At 49.1% G+C, this 14,845-nt stretch overlaps 1 protein-coding gene across 1 annotated transcript in view; it reads right to left on the bottom strand.

The window, feature by feature from the left end:
* The window catches only part of LOC119954251 (myosin light chain 4-like), an 80,483-nt gene that overhangs the window by 47,773 nt on the left and 17,865 nt on the right, over positions 1-14,845 (bottom strand). The gene's annotated exons all lie outside the window — the stretch shown is intronic.

Below are 14,845 nucleotides of genomic sequence, written 5' to 3'. Positions count from 1 at the left end.
CAAGCTCTGCCCAAGTAGAACACCTGGACCCATCTACACGGCTTCTGTTTGAAATTCTGTACTACAATACTGACTTATCTCTGCATGCCTATCTCATCACGTGAAGTCAACTCCGCCGTGAATTATCTCAGCTTCGTGCTCACTGACATCCGTGAAGAAATATTGCATTGAATTTTGATTCTGGAATCTGAAACGATTGGAAAACCATATTTATTTTCCCTGTGGCCTCTGAACGGTAAATATTCATTTTCTTTATCCGTCTGTTTATCCCTGAGTGTGGAGGTGACATTGCATTTTGAGTGTACATAAATAAACTCTTTGGGTTCATCCTATTTTGAGTCCAAACACCTTTCTGTTTACAGATAGCTTATTAGAGAAGAAATCAGTTCTGTTCAAGTTAACCCCTCCCCTTGTCCATAACAAGAGCTAGAAGTGGTTACAGACTCTTCGATGTGGGACTGTGAATTCCAAATCTTCTTGTTATAAGAGATTGTGCACTTGAATAGAATAATTATTGTCATAAGGCTTTACTTAATTGACGGCATGTAAATATAGTAAATGTGTTTTTATGAATTAGAGTATTTTTTAATACTCTGCTTCTCCTTCAGCAGTCCCACCTCCGGAGCCTCCGCATACCTCCTGTCCACTCCATGAATCTCTTCCACCAGCCCTGCCATCTCTGCCTGTTCCCCACACAGGGTCCGTTTCCCTCTATTCCCTTCCTATTCATGTATTTGCCAAGATGCCTTTTAAGCGTCACTATCGCATCTGCAGGGGTGGGGGGGGGGATATGAGGAAAAACCCAGAGGGTGGTGATGGTCTGGAATGCACTGCCTGGGAGGGTGGAGAGGAGGATTGAACATAGAACATAGAACAGTACAGCACAGAACAGGCCCTTCGGCCCTCAATGTTGTGCCGAGCCATGATCACCCTACTCAAACCCACGTATCCACCCTATACCCGTAACCCACCAACCCCCCCTTAACCTTACTTTTTTAGGACACTACGGGCAATTTAGCATGGCCAATCCACCTAACCCGCACATCTTTGGACTGTGGGAGGAAACCGGAGCACCCGGAGGAAACCCACGCACACAGGGGGAGGACGTGCAGACTCCACACAGACAGTGACCCAGCCGGGAATCGAACCTGGGACCCTGGAGCTGTGAAGCATTTATGCTAACCACCATGCTACCCTGCTGCCCCATTGCTTCACATCCTTTAAAAAGTACCTGGATAGAGGCAGCACGGTGGCGCAGTGGTTAGCACTGCCGCCTCACGGGTTTGATCCCGGTCCGGGTTATTGTCCGTGTAGGGTTTGCACATTCTCCCCGTGTCTGCGTGGGTCTCACCCCAACAACACAGAAGATATGCAGGGTAGACGGATTGATCATGTTAAATTGTTCCTTAATTGGACAAAAATAATTGAGTACTCTAAAAATATATAGTTTTTTAAAGTACATGGATGAGCACTTGGCATGCCATAACAGTCAAGGCTATGGGCCGTGTACTGGCAAATGGGATTAGGTAGGCAGGTCAGGTATTTTTCATGCATCAGTGCTAACTCGATGGGCTGGAGGGCTTCTTCTGCATTATATTATTCTATAATTCTGTGATACACTGGAGTCTTCCATTAATAAACAAAGGGGTTTATTGATGAAAGGCAAAGGCACTTAGATAACAGACGCAGAACACTATACTCAGGTCTTAATTCTTCAGCTCCCTGGTCCCCACTGTAAAGATATGTATAATGTCAGTATAGTAAAGGGTTAATATCTGAATCTATGTGTAAAACAAATGATAGAGGGTGTCACTAATTCACAATATATGAGGCAGCATCTCTAGGAATTCTGGGAGAAGCTGAAGAGAATATGGAGAGAGCAGAGTGAAAGTTGAATAGAGAAATTTAGCGCAAGGTCAAGTCATAGTGTAGTTTAATAGTTAGATAGAATTTTGGATATTGTATTACAGATTCAGTATCATTTGTTTATTATCTGTAACTCAGTAGAGTGTGCGAACTTCATTTAGTTTAGTAGTGTAAAATAAATTAGTTTTGATTCAAACTTCTTATTTGTATATACTTTGTGAACACTACATATCTAGAAAGGGCACCAAAAGCACACGGGGCAATGGCCGAGCCCGTTCAGGCGAGCTAATCGGCGCGCAAAGCGGCAGAACGGAAGGTTCGCCGCAATGAAAAGAACTGGACAGACAGGAGCTTTTTCCCCCTGGGCCAGAGGGGAACTGGAAGGCAGCCTTTGCCAAGGCACTGAGGGAACATCAGCAGGAAAACAAGGCAGACGCTAGGGCAGACATAGAGGCCGCAGTACAGGCAGCAATGGCCAAGACCCTGGCGGAGGTGCAGCTCGCCCTGGGCAGAGCAGAGGAGAAACTGGAAGCCCAAGAGGCGACCATTAAGGAGCTGGAAAAAGCCGCGACTGATATGAGCGACCGGATCACTGCCCCGGAGAAGAAAGTGGCGAGACTGGGCACAACGCAGGTGAGCCTGAAGGGCAGAGTGGACGATCAGGAAAACTGCTCGAGGAGGCAAAATGTCAGGATAGTGGGCCTGCCAGAGGGGATCGAGGGTAGAAACCCCACGTCATACGTGGCCGAGCTGCTGGGCAACTTAGTGGGGAGGAAAACTTTCCCCAACCCACCAGAAATGGACAGAGCACATCGGTCGCTGCGCCCGAAGCCCAAGGCAGGGGACCACCCGAGAGCAGTTATAGCTAAATTGCACCGGTATCAAGACAGGGAAACAATCCTGTTCTTGGCCAGGCAAAACAGAACCTGCAAATGGGAAGGACACTTCATTAGAGTCTATGAGGACATTGGGGCAGCCTAGCCAGGAGACGGGCCGAATTCAATACAGCAAAAGTAGCTCTTCACAAGAATGATGTGCGTTTTGGTGTGCTGCACCCAGCGAAACTCTGGGTCACACGCCATGAAAGAGAGTAGTTCTTCACAGCCCCCACCGAAGCAAACAAGTTTGTCGAGGAACACGGGCTGGAAAACCTGGCAAGGGGCAACAACACGCCGACAGGGGGGTGGGATGGGGAGGGGTGAGGCAACGCCAGGCCCCTCCGTCCCCAACCCGCCACGGCGAGCGCTCCCTGAACAAAAAGTAAACCACTACCCGAGGGATCGCTTCAGGTGGGAGACCAGGCCCCAGCACGAGGGAATGAGAGTAGCGGAAAAGGGAGAGCAAGCGAGAGGAGTGCAGGGCAGCATGGGGGAAGAGCGGGCAGAAAAGCGCAGAGGCCGGGCAAGGAAGAAGTGAAACAGTAACTCCCGAGAGGGGGTGCAACCACACTAGCAGGAAAGCTAGCGCCGGGGACATGCAACAAAGCAGGGCCGCAGCGCGTCCCATACGGCCGGGGGGGGGGGGGGGGGGGGGGACACCACTCAACAGTGACGGAAGAGCAAACGGGGATAGGAACAGGGGAGAGAGGGACAAAGGAGGGATATACGGGAGGGGGGGGGGAGAGACCGTGGGGGGACACAGGGAGGGAGGGACCGGAGGGGGGGGGGACAAGGGAAGGAGGGACAAACAAGGCGAGAAAAGGAATAGCAATAGGGCTACAAAGAGCCACAACCACGGGCTCGGAACAAGGAATCGCTGCAAGCATCCAGCCAGTATGGTCTCTGGGCGAAGGGAGACCCCAGAGTGCAGGGGACTACCCGCGTGGTGGACGCACATTGGCGGCCATTCCCCTGGACAAAGGGAAACCCCGGAGCGCAGGGACCCGACCGCATGGGGAGAGCAGTGACAGTGGCCATCCTGGACGGCCCCCTAACAAAGGGCATCCCTGGAGGGCAGGGGCGCGTCCACCAGGTAAGTATGGTTAATCCCACAGGAGCGAGGGGGCAGAAGCCCCCCACCGGGATAGTCAGCTGGAACATAAGGGTGCTTAACGGCCCAGTGAAAAGATCCAGAGTCCTCACCCACCTAAGAAATATGAAGGCCGACATAATCTTCCTCCAAGAGACACACCTGAGAGAACAGGACCGACTGCGGGTAAGAAAGGGCTGGGTGGGACTGACCTACCATTCCTGCTATGGGACGAGGGCCAGGGGGGTGGCGATATTGATCAGCAAGAGCACAATGTTTAGGGCGACAAGGACAGTTACGGAGCCAGGGGGGCGGTTTGTCTTGTCAGCGGGCCCTGGATGGGGCACGGGTAGTACTAGTCAACGTGTACGTGCCCAACTGGGACGACACGAGCTTCATCAAAAAGCCAATGGCAGAAATCCCTGACATAGCGACGCACCGACTAATCAGGGGGTGGGGGGGGGGGGGGGGGGGGGGGGGGGGGGGTGGGGGCTTCAACTGTGTACAGGATCCAACGACTGACAGATCAAACCCCAAAACAGGGAAAACTTCAAGCATGGCAAGGGAACTCAGTCACTTTATGGAACAGATGGGAGCGGTGGACCCCTGGAGGTTCACCCACCCAGAGGAGAAGGAGTTTTCCTTCTTCTCCCCAGTACACAGCATATACATCAGAAGTCACTTCTTTGTGGTGGGGAAAACGGTGCTTCCGGGGATAGATAAAGTGGAATACTCCTCAATTGTGATATCAGACCATGCTCCACACTCCATGGAAGTGAGGCTGGAGACAGGCAGGGCCCAATGCCCCACATGGAGGTTGGACATTGCCCTACTAACTGACAAGGCCTTCAACGAAAATATATCACAGGCCATAGCAGAGTACACGGAGAACAACCAGACGGGGAGGTCTCACCCTCCACGTTCTGGGAAGTGCTAAAGGCTGTCCTAAGAGGGGAAATCATCGCTTTCAAAGGGCGAAGAGATACGGAGGAAAGGGCTGCTAGGCAGCAGCTGGTCGACTCCATACTGGAGGTAGACCGTAAATACTCCAAGGCCCCGACCGTAGAGCTCCTGGCGGAGAGAAAAGAGCCACAAAGGAATTTTGATCTGCTCTCCACCAGAAAAGCAGTGCTTCAACTCCGCAAGGCACGTGGGACCCAGTACGAACACGGAGACAAAACCAGCCGCCTGTGGGCACACCAGTTGAGAAAGCAGGCAGCCACCAGAGAAATTGTACAAATCAGGGATACCAGAGGCACATTGGAAACAGAACCAGAAAAGATCAACAAAACCTTCAAGGCCTTCTACCAAGGGCTGTACACCTCAGAGCCCCCAATGGGGGAGTCCGGGATGAAATGGTACCTTGATGGACTGGGTAGGCCAGTCGTGGGCGAGGGCAGAAAACGGGGCCTGGAAGCACCACTAGCACTGGGAGAGATCATGGACAGCATTAGCTCCATGCAGGCAGGGAAGACGCGGGACCAGACGGGTTCCCAGCGGACTTCTACAAAACATTTGCGACAGCGCTGGCCCCACACCTGCGGGAGATGTTCACCGACTCACTAGCGAGGGGCACACTGCCACCCACGCTAGCACAGGCCTCAATCTCGCTGATACCTAAGAAAGATAAAGATCCAATGGAATGTGGGTCATACAGACCCATCTCACTGCTGAACGCAGATGCCAAAATACTGGCCAAAATCCGAGCCAAAAGGCTATAAGACTGCATACCTGAGGTGGTCGCAGAGGGCCAGACGGGCTTTGTCAAAGGTTGACAGCTTACCTCGAACATCGGGCGCCTGCTAAACGTGATAATGACGCCCTCCGGAGAGAGAGTACCAGAGGTAATCATCTCCCTAGACGCAGAAACGGCCTTCGACAGGGTCGAATGGAAATGCCTCATAAAGGTACTGAAGCGATTCGGGCTTGGAACAGGGTTCACCTCCTGGGTAAAACCTCTACATAACGCTCCCATATCGAGCGTACGGACCAACAACATCAACTCCCGATACTTCCAGCTGCACAGGACAAGGATGCCCACTGTCCCCGCTGTTGTTCGCTCTAGCGTTCGAGCCATTAGCAATTGCTCTAGGAGCATCAAAAAGCTGGAGGGGGATCCAAAGGGGCGGTGGAGAGCACAGAGTCTCACTCTGTGCAGATGACCTGCTCCTCTATATTTCGGACCCACAGAGCAGCATGGACGGAATCATCGCGCTCCTGAAAGAGTCTGGCGCCTTCTCGGGCAACAAACTCAACATCAGCAAAAGTGAGATCTTCCTGGTACACCCACAAATAGGGGGGGCAGCACTAACGGGACTGCCATTTAAACAAGCCCGACTCAAATTCCGCTACCTGGGGATCTAAATAGCCCATGACTGGAAAGGGATCCACAAATGGAACCTCACCAGTCTGACAGAGGAAGTAAAAAAGGACCTGCAAAGATGGAACACACTCCCACTCTCCCTCTCGGGGAGAGTCCAGATGATCAAAATGAACGTTCTGCCCAGGTACCTCTTCCTACTTAGATCCATTCCGATCTACATCCCCAGGGCCTTTTTCAAAGCGCTGGACAAACTAATCATGGCGTTCAAGGAGCCAGAAGCCGAGTGGGTGCGCGCGGAGGAGGCCTCCTGCATGGGGACCTCCCTCCGGGCCCTCGTCACGGCGGTGCTCCCATCCCCACCCAAAAAACACTCCAGTAGCCCGGTGGTGACAGCCACCCTCCAGTCCTAGAACCAACTGCGGCAGCAATTTGGCCTGACCAAAATGTCGAACAGGGCTCCCATCTGCAACAACCATAGGGTCACACCAGCACTGACTGACGCCACCTTTATAAAGTGGGGACAGGATTGAGGGCCACTGACAGTCAGGGCCCTATACACAGACAGCAGGATCGCGACACTGGACGAACTGACCGAGAAATCCCAGCTAGCCAGGGGGAACTTCCTACGAAAGGAGACAAGGATGTACCCACAACCACCACGACAGACATTACTGGAAGAGTTACTGGACGCAAGCATCCGAGATAAAGGAAACTGTAGCGACATGTATGACCGACTGGTAGAAGGGGCCGACACTGTATTGGACGCAACAAGAAAGAAATGGGAGGAGGACCTGGAGATTGAGATAGGGTGGGGACTCTGGAGCGAATCAGTGCTGGGTCAACTCCACCTCCACGTGCGCAACGCTCAGCCTGACGCAACTAAAAGTGGTACATAGAGCCCACTTAACAAGGACCCATATGAGTAGGTTCTTCCTGAAGGTGGAGCATAGATGTGAACGGTGCCAAGGAGGCCCGGCCAACCATGCCCACATGTTCTGGTCTTGCCCCAGACTTGTGGAGTACTGGACAGCCTTCTTCGAGGCAATGTCCAAAGTGGTGGGGGTGAGGGTGGAGCCATGCCCAAAAGTGACGGCCTTTGGGGTTTCAGACCAGCCAGATCTATTCCTGGGGAGGAGGGCGGACGCCCTTGCCTTTGCCTTCCTGATCGCCCGCCGTAGAATGCTGTTCAGCTGGCGGTCAGCAGCACCACCCAAAGCTGCAGACTGGCTGTCCGACCTCTCGGAATCTCTCCAAATGGAGAAAATCAAATTCGCCATCAGAGGGTCAGACGACGGCTTCCACAGAATGTGGGAGCCATTCACCCAATTGTTCCGGGACCTGTATGTTCTATGTTTGTGGCCAACAAACAACCAGAAGAATATCTAGGTAGCCAAGAATCAGGGGAAAGTAGCCAAGGCATGAAAGGGAGAGATAGACCGGGAGAAGGCCGGGGGGGGGGGGGGGGGGGGGACAGCTAAACCTAAGAGCGAACCACAGGAGGGGGTGGAGGGGCAGAAGCGGGGGGGGGGGGGGGGAGGAGGGGGGGGAAGAGGAAAGAGACAGGGAACAATAGAGGAGAACCAGGGAGGTGGGGGGGGGGGAGGCAGGGAAATGATAGCCGGAAGGAGGGCACGGGAAATGATAACAAACTTGGCATCTACAGGAACAGACAGCAAGGAGAATCCAGGTGAAAGATGGGACTAACGGTTTAAGCGGAGGTGAGCGCGAGACGACAACGGCAGCGAAACCCGTCCGGGAGAAGCAAATGACAACACCAACACCAGACCCATTTGAGTATTGCCCTCTGTAATTGTTTCTCCGGCACCCAAATGTATATCTACCTCCCCAGTCTCCCCAATCCTCCCCCCACCACCCCCCCCCCCCCCCCCCCCACAAACAGATGCCTATTTATGTGTTGTAAGTAATATTGCCAATTGTACAGAGTTGCTGCTGTTGAGCTGGTGCATAATACCCAGTTACTTTATTTTATTTTTTATTTATTTTTTACTATTGTTTTTTGGTATGTTTGTGTGTGCTCTTCTCTTCCATATATAGATATATATATATCTTATTCTGTGTACATAGCGGTAAATATACCTTGTTCAAAAACCCAATAAAAACATTTATTTAAAAAAACACTACATATCTGTCTATCTTGGAGGAAAATGCTACCAGTAGTGTAAATATAACATGGTACCAGGCTCCTGCTGAGGTTATTTTGATAGATTCGTTATAATCTAGTTTACAAAATATTAGCACGTGACTCAGACATCAAAAAACAGATTGCTTCCAGACCTGCTACTTCAAAATACAGAAGAATCCCAAACTCATGGAGAAAGTTGTCTCTACGACAGCTCAGGATATCTGGTAAACTAGATATAAACTGGAAAGTTTTTAAGCAACAATTTCAACTGCATCTCTCATCCTCCACTGCAGAAAATACCAGTGATAAGTGAAAACTGCTTTATTTTTACTAATGGCTAGACAACAGGCTGTAGAATTACATAACTCATTCCATTTTGAGAGTGATGTTGACAAAAATGACTTTGAACTGGTAGTTTTAAAATGTGATCATTATTCTGAAAATAATGAAAAGCCCAGCAGAAGACTGCAAAAGAAACAAAAAATGATGCCTGAAGATTCGATTAAAATGCACAATGCGAGGAAACAATCTCAAAATATATGTGCCGAAACGTTAAACCATTAAAGTAAAACATTTTTCTCTCCGTGGAAGCTATGGCGCAGTTGAAAATTAATTGCACTGAAAAAAAACAAATGTGCGCAAGGCACCGAAAAAAAACATGCAATTTGGATGCTCAATGTTCTGCGCATATGTAGGACCAGTTCGTACATGCGCACTTACAAAAAAGACGTGAACCGGAAAAAAATACCGTTCTGCGCATGCGCACATGAAAAAGAGCGCGATCTGGCAGATCGATTTGCGCATGCGCAACACGTTTTCACATGACGTATCAATGTCATGACGTCAGAATATTATGGACACATCCACTTAAAGGGAAACTGCCCGAAAATCGAAAAAAACTGTTTAAAAGGTACAAAACAGAAGTTTTTTTGACCTCGTAAAGCAGAACATTGCCTGAATTTAAACAAACAGCTGAGGAAAACGTTGCAGCACCATGGAACAAAATGTTTGCAGCATGCAACATGAAGAAAATGTCAACAGATCTCTCACTAAAGAAGATCAATTGTACATTGAAGAATATTACTCAGGCATGGCAGAGATATTCGGATTTGATGATTATTGTGTTAGCAACACAATTGAAAAGCTAAATACCACTCTACTAATGGTAGATGAATCCAATACATTGATGGAATTGCATACCATTGATAAATCTGATAGCAGTAACCTGACAAATGAACGACCAGAAGAGAGACTCCACAGATAGAGCACTAAAAGACACCACAGAAAGAGCAATGAAAGACTCCAGAGAGAGGCAATGAAAGGCTCCAGAGAGAGAGCAATGAAAGACTCCAGAGAGAGAGCAATGAAAGACTCCAGAGAGAGAGCAATGAAAGACTCCAGAGAGAGAGCAATGAAAGGCGCCAGAGAGATAGCTATGAAAGACTCCAGAGAAAGAGCAATGAAAGACTCCACAGAGAGAGCGATGAAAGACTCCAGAGAGAGAGCAATGAAAGACTCCACAGAGAGAGCGATGAAAGACTCCACAGAGAGAGCAATGAAAGCCTCAAGAGAGAGAGCAACAAAAGGCTCCAGAGAGAGAGCAATGAAAGCCTCCAGAGAGATAGCTATGAAAGACTCCAGTGAGAGAGCATTGAAAGACTTCAGAGAGGGAGCAACAAAAGACACCAGAGAGAGAGCAACGAAAGACTTAGAGAGAGAGCAATGAAAGACTCCAGAGAGAGAGCAGTGAAAGACTCCAGAGATAGAACAATAAAAGACTCCAGAGAGAGAGCACTGAATGGCTCCACACATGATCAATGAAAGACTCCACAGGTAAAGCACTGAAAATTTCCAAAATGGAAGCAATGAAAGACTCCAGAGAGAGAACAATGCATGAAGAAAACTACGAAGGACTCTCTGGCTTATTTGATCAACAAAAAAAAGACTATGAATGTCTACTCACTGTCTTTGCGAATAGTGACAAAGTGATCACAAGTAGCAGATAAAATGCGCAAGACAAAAGCGAGACTGATAGATCTCAGCTTGACTGTACAAAAGAACATGACAATCAGCATGAAAAAGCAATGAATCAATTGAGAACACATTAATTGTGCACATCCTACAAGAAAATGGCATCTTGGAGAAGGTGACTGCAGTAGAGGAGCTCCAAGACATCAAAGATACATCAAATCATCCAGAAGAGACTGATGTTACAAAGCTCAATGATGCATCAGATCATGCACATGAACCTGAGATCATGAAGTGCAACGAAACGTCAGATAATACAAAGGACACTGATACTAAAAAGTTTGAACATGAACCAAACAATCCAGAAGGAACAGTTCTTGAGCACAAAAAGAGAAACTATGGAACTTCAGACTGTGCACAATGGTACGACTGTGAAACTGAAAGACAACTGAACAGCCCAGTCCAATGCAATGTCATGAAGAACAGGACATTGTTGAGACAAAAAAGAAATCATGCCAATGACCAGGTCAGACAATAAAAGTGGTTCAACCAGTCAAGCACCTAATCAATTTCAGCTGATGACTTGTTGGTACAACATTAACATTTTCCAAGATGTTGATGTTGATAAGCATGTACCTGTCAGGCAGGGAGGAAGTTGTCGAGCAAGGGAACTGTGGTTTACTAAGGAAGGTGAAGCACTTGTCAAGAGGAAGAAGAAGGCTTATGTTAGGATGAGACATGAAGGCTCAGTTAGGGCACTTGAGAGTTACAAGTTAGCCAGGAAGGACCTAAATGGAGAGTTAAGAAGAGCGAGGAGAGGACACGAAAAGTCGTTGGCGGATAGGATCAAGGAAAACCCTAAGGCTTTCTATAGGTATATCAGGAACAAAAGAATGACTAGAGTAAGATTAGGACCAATCAAGGATAGTAGTGGAAAGTTGTGTGTGGAATCAGAGGAGATAGGGGAAGCGTTAAATGGATATTTTTCGTCAGTGTTTACACTGGAGAAAGACAATGTTGTCGAGGATAATACTCAGGTACAGTCAACCAGGCTAGATGGGATTGAGGTTCACAAGGAGGAGGTGTTAGCAATTTTGGAAAGTGTAAAAATAGATAAGTCCCCTGGGCCAGATGGGATTTATCCTAGGATTCTCTGGGAAGCCAGGGATGAGATTGCAGAGCCTTTGTCCTTGATCTTTATGTCGTCTTTGTCGACAGGAATAGTGCCGGAAGATTGGAGGATAGCAAATGTTGTCCCCTTGTTCAAGAAGAGGAGTAGAGACAACCCTGGTAATTATAGACCTGTGAGCCTTACTTCGGTTGTGGGTAAAATGTTGGAAAAGGTTATAAGAGATAGGATTTATAATCATCTTGAAAAGAACAAGTTGATTAGCGATACTCAACATGGTTTTGTGAAGGGTAGGCCATGCCTCACAAACCTTATTGAGTTTTTTGAGAAGGTGACCAAACAGGTGGATGGGGGTAAAGCGGTTGATGTGGTGTATATGGATTTCAGTAAGGCGTTTGATAAGGTTCCCCATGGTAGGCTATTGCAGAAAATACGGAAGTATGGGATTGAAGGTGATTTAGCGGTTTGGATCAGTAATTGGCTAGCTAAAAGAAGACAGAGGGTGGTGGTTGATGGCAAATGTTCATCCTGGAGTTCAGTTCCTAGTGGTGTACCGCAAGGATCTGTTTTGGGGCCACTGCTGTTTGTCATTTTTATAAATGACTGGAAGAGGGTGTAGAAGGATGGGTTAGTAAATTTGCAGATGACACGAAGGTCGGTGGAGTTGTGGATAGTGCTGAAGGATGTTATAGGTTACAGAGGGACATAGATAAGTTGCAGAGCTGGGCTGAAAGGTGGCAGATGGAGTTTAATGCAGAAAAGTGTGGGGTGGTTCACTTTGGAAAGAGTAACAGGAATGCAGAGTACTGGGCTAATGGCAAGATTCTTGGTAGTGTAGATGAACAGAGAGATCTCGGCATCCAGGTACATAAATCCCTGAAAGTTGCCACCCAGGTTAATAGGGCTGTTAAGAAGGCAATTAAGGTGTGCCAGCCTTTATCAGTAGGGGGATTGAGTTTCGAAGCCACGAGGTCATGCTGCAGCTGTACAAAACTCTGGTGCGGCCGCACCTGGAGTACTGTGTGCAGTTCTGGTCACCACATTATAGGAAGGATGTGGAAGCTTTGGAAAGGGTTCAGAGGAGATTTACAAGGATGTTGCCTGGGATGGAGGGAAGGCCTTTCGAGGACAGGCTCAGGAACTTGAGATTGTTTTCGTTAGAGAGGAGAAGGCTGAGAGGTGACTTAATAGAGACATATAAGATAGTCAGAGGGTTAGATAGGGTGGACAGTGAGAGTCTTTTTCCTCGGATGGTGATGACCAACATGAGGGGACATAGCTTTAAATTGCGGGGTGGTAGATATAGGACAGGTGTCAGAGGAAGTTTCTTTACTCAGAGAGTAGTAGGGGTGTGGAACGCCCTGCCTGCAACAGTAGTAGACTCGCCAAACTTAAGGACATTTAAGTGGTCACTGGATAGACATATGGATGAAAATGGAATAGTGTAGGTCAGATAGGCTTCAGATGGTTTCACGGGTCGGCGCAACATCGAGGGCCGAAGGGCCCGTACTGCGCTGTAATGTTCTATGTTCTATGTTCTAAGATACTAGAAGACTTCCAGAAGACGTTCGAGTTTATATTTATAAAACAGAATTGCGTCTTTTAAAATTTTTTTTAACCAATTTTAACTATCAGGCATCAACAAAAACAAAACACAACAGCCGCCCCCCGCCACTCACCGCAGTAATAAACTGCAGCTCACACGGCTTACACAAACAAGACCTCCTTCCCCAGCCACCCTATCCATTGGTCTTCCTAACCTTACTCAACCCCCCCCCCCCCCCACGCCTCCCCACCCCCCCTCTGCTGACAGCCTAATTTTCCTTGAAGAAGTCGATGAGCGACTGCCACCTCCAGGCAAACCCCGGCAACGATTCCCTCAAGGTGAATTTGATTTTTCTCAAGTCTGAGAAACCCCGCCATGTCACTAGCCCATACCCCTGACTTCGGGCGTTCCGAGTCCCTCCAGCCTAGATCCGTCTCCGGGCCACCAGGGAGGCAAAGGCCAGGTCATCAGCCTCTCTCACCACCTGGGCTCCCAGATCTTCCAACACGACAAAGATCGCCATCTGGACTCAGCACCACACTCACCTTTAATACTTCTGACATGACGTCAGCAAACCCCTGCCAGAAACCCCACAGCCTTGGACATGCCCAAAACATATGGACATGGTTCGCAGGACCCACCCCGCACAGTGTCCATACCTGTCCTCCACCTCCACCTCCTCGAAGAACCTGTTCATCCAGCCCACCGTCATGTGCGCCCTGTCGACCACCTTAAACTGTATCAGGCTGAGCCTGGCACATGATGAGGATGCATTAACTCTCCTCAGTGCCTCCTCCCATAATGCGGCCTCCAACTCCCCACCCAGATCTTCCTCCCACTTTCTCTTCACCTCCCCTATCGGGGCTCCCTCCCACTCCATCAGTTCCTTATAGATCTCAGGAACCTTCCCCTCCCCTATTCCTACTCTTGACACCACCTTATCCTGTTACCCCTAGGGTGACAGGTGTGGGAAGGTCAAAACCTGCCTCCGCACAAAGCCCCTCACTTGCAGATTCGGAAGACATTCCCATCTAGCAGTTCAAATTCCTCCTCTAATTCCTCCAAGCTCTGGAAGCCCTCATCAATAAAGAGATCTCCAAATCTCTCTCCCTGCCAGCTGCCACCTCCAGAACCCCATCCAGCACCCCTGGAGCAAACAGCTGGTTATTACATATCGGTGCCCACACCGACACCCCCTCCAGCCCCATGTGCTGCTGTCATTGTCCCCACACCCTCAGGGCTGTCACTGCTACTGGGCTTGTGGAGTACCTGGCCGGCGAGATCAGCAAAGGTGCCGTTAACCGTGCCCCCAAACTTGTGTCTTTACATGACGCCGCCTCCACCTGCTCCCTCCCACACTACCACTTTCTGACCATCACTGTATTCGCTGCCCAATAATAATTTATAAAATTCAGAAGAGCCAGCCCCTCTGCACCTCCCCTTCCCCCTCACGCCCCTGCTCCAGCAGCACCTTCTTCACCCGCAAAGTTTTCCTCACCCAAACAAATCCCGAGATCACCACAATTACTTTTTTAAAGAATGCCTTCGGGATAAAAATTGGAAGGCTCTGAAAGACAAACAAAAACCTCAGGAGGACCGTCATTTTCACCATCTGTACCCATCCCGCCAATGACAGCGGGAGCGGACTACCTCCGATAGTCCGCCCTCATCAGTTCCACCAACCGACCAAATGCTCCCACTCCCGCGCCACCTGGATATCCAAATGCCTAAACCTCCCTCCCACCATCTTGAACGGCATCTCACCCAATCTGTCCCTTCACCTGAATCACAAAGACCTCACTCTTACCCGTATTCAATTTATACCCCAAAAACCGACTGAATTCCTCTAATATCCCCAGAATCCCTCCAATCCCCCAGCGTGTCTGAAATATATAGAAGTAA

Source organism: Scyliorhinus canicula, chromosome 19 (assembly GCF_902713615.1).
Source record: "Scyliorhinus canicula chromosome 19, sScyCan1.1, whole genome shotgun sequence".
Lineage (NCBI taxonomy): Eukaryota > Metazoa > Chordata > Chondrichthyes > Carcharhiniformes > Scyliorhinidae > Scyliorhinus > Scyliorhinus canicula.
Note: the sequence above shows the minus strand (reverse complement) of the source record. Positions and strands in the feature narration are given on the sequence as shown.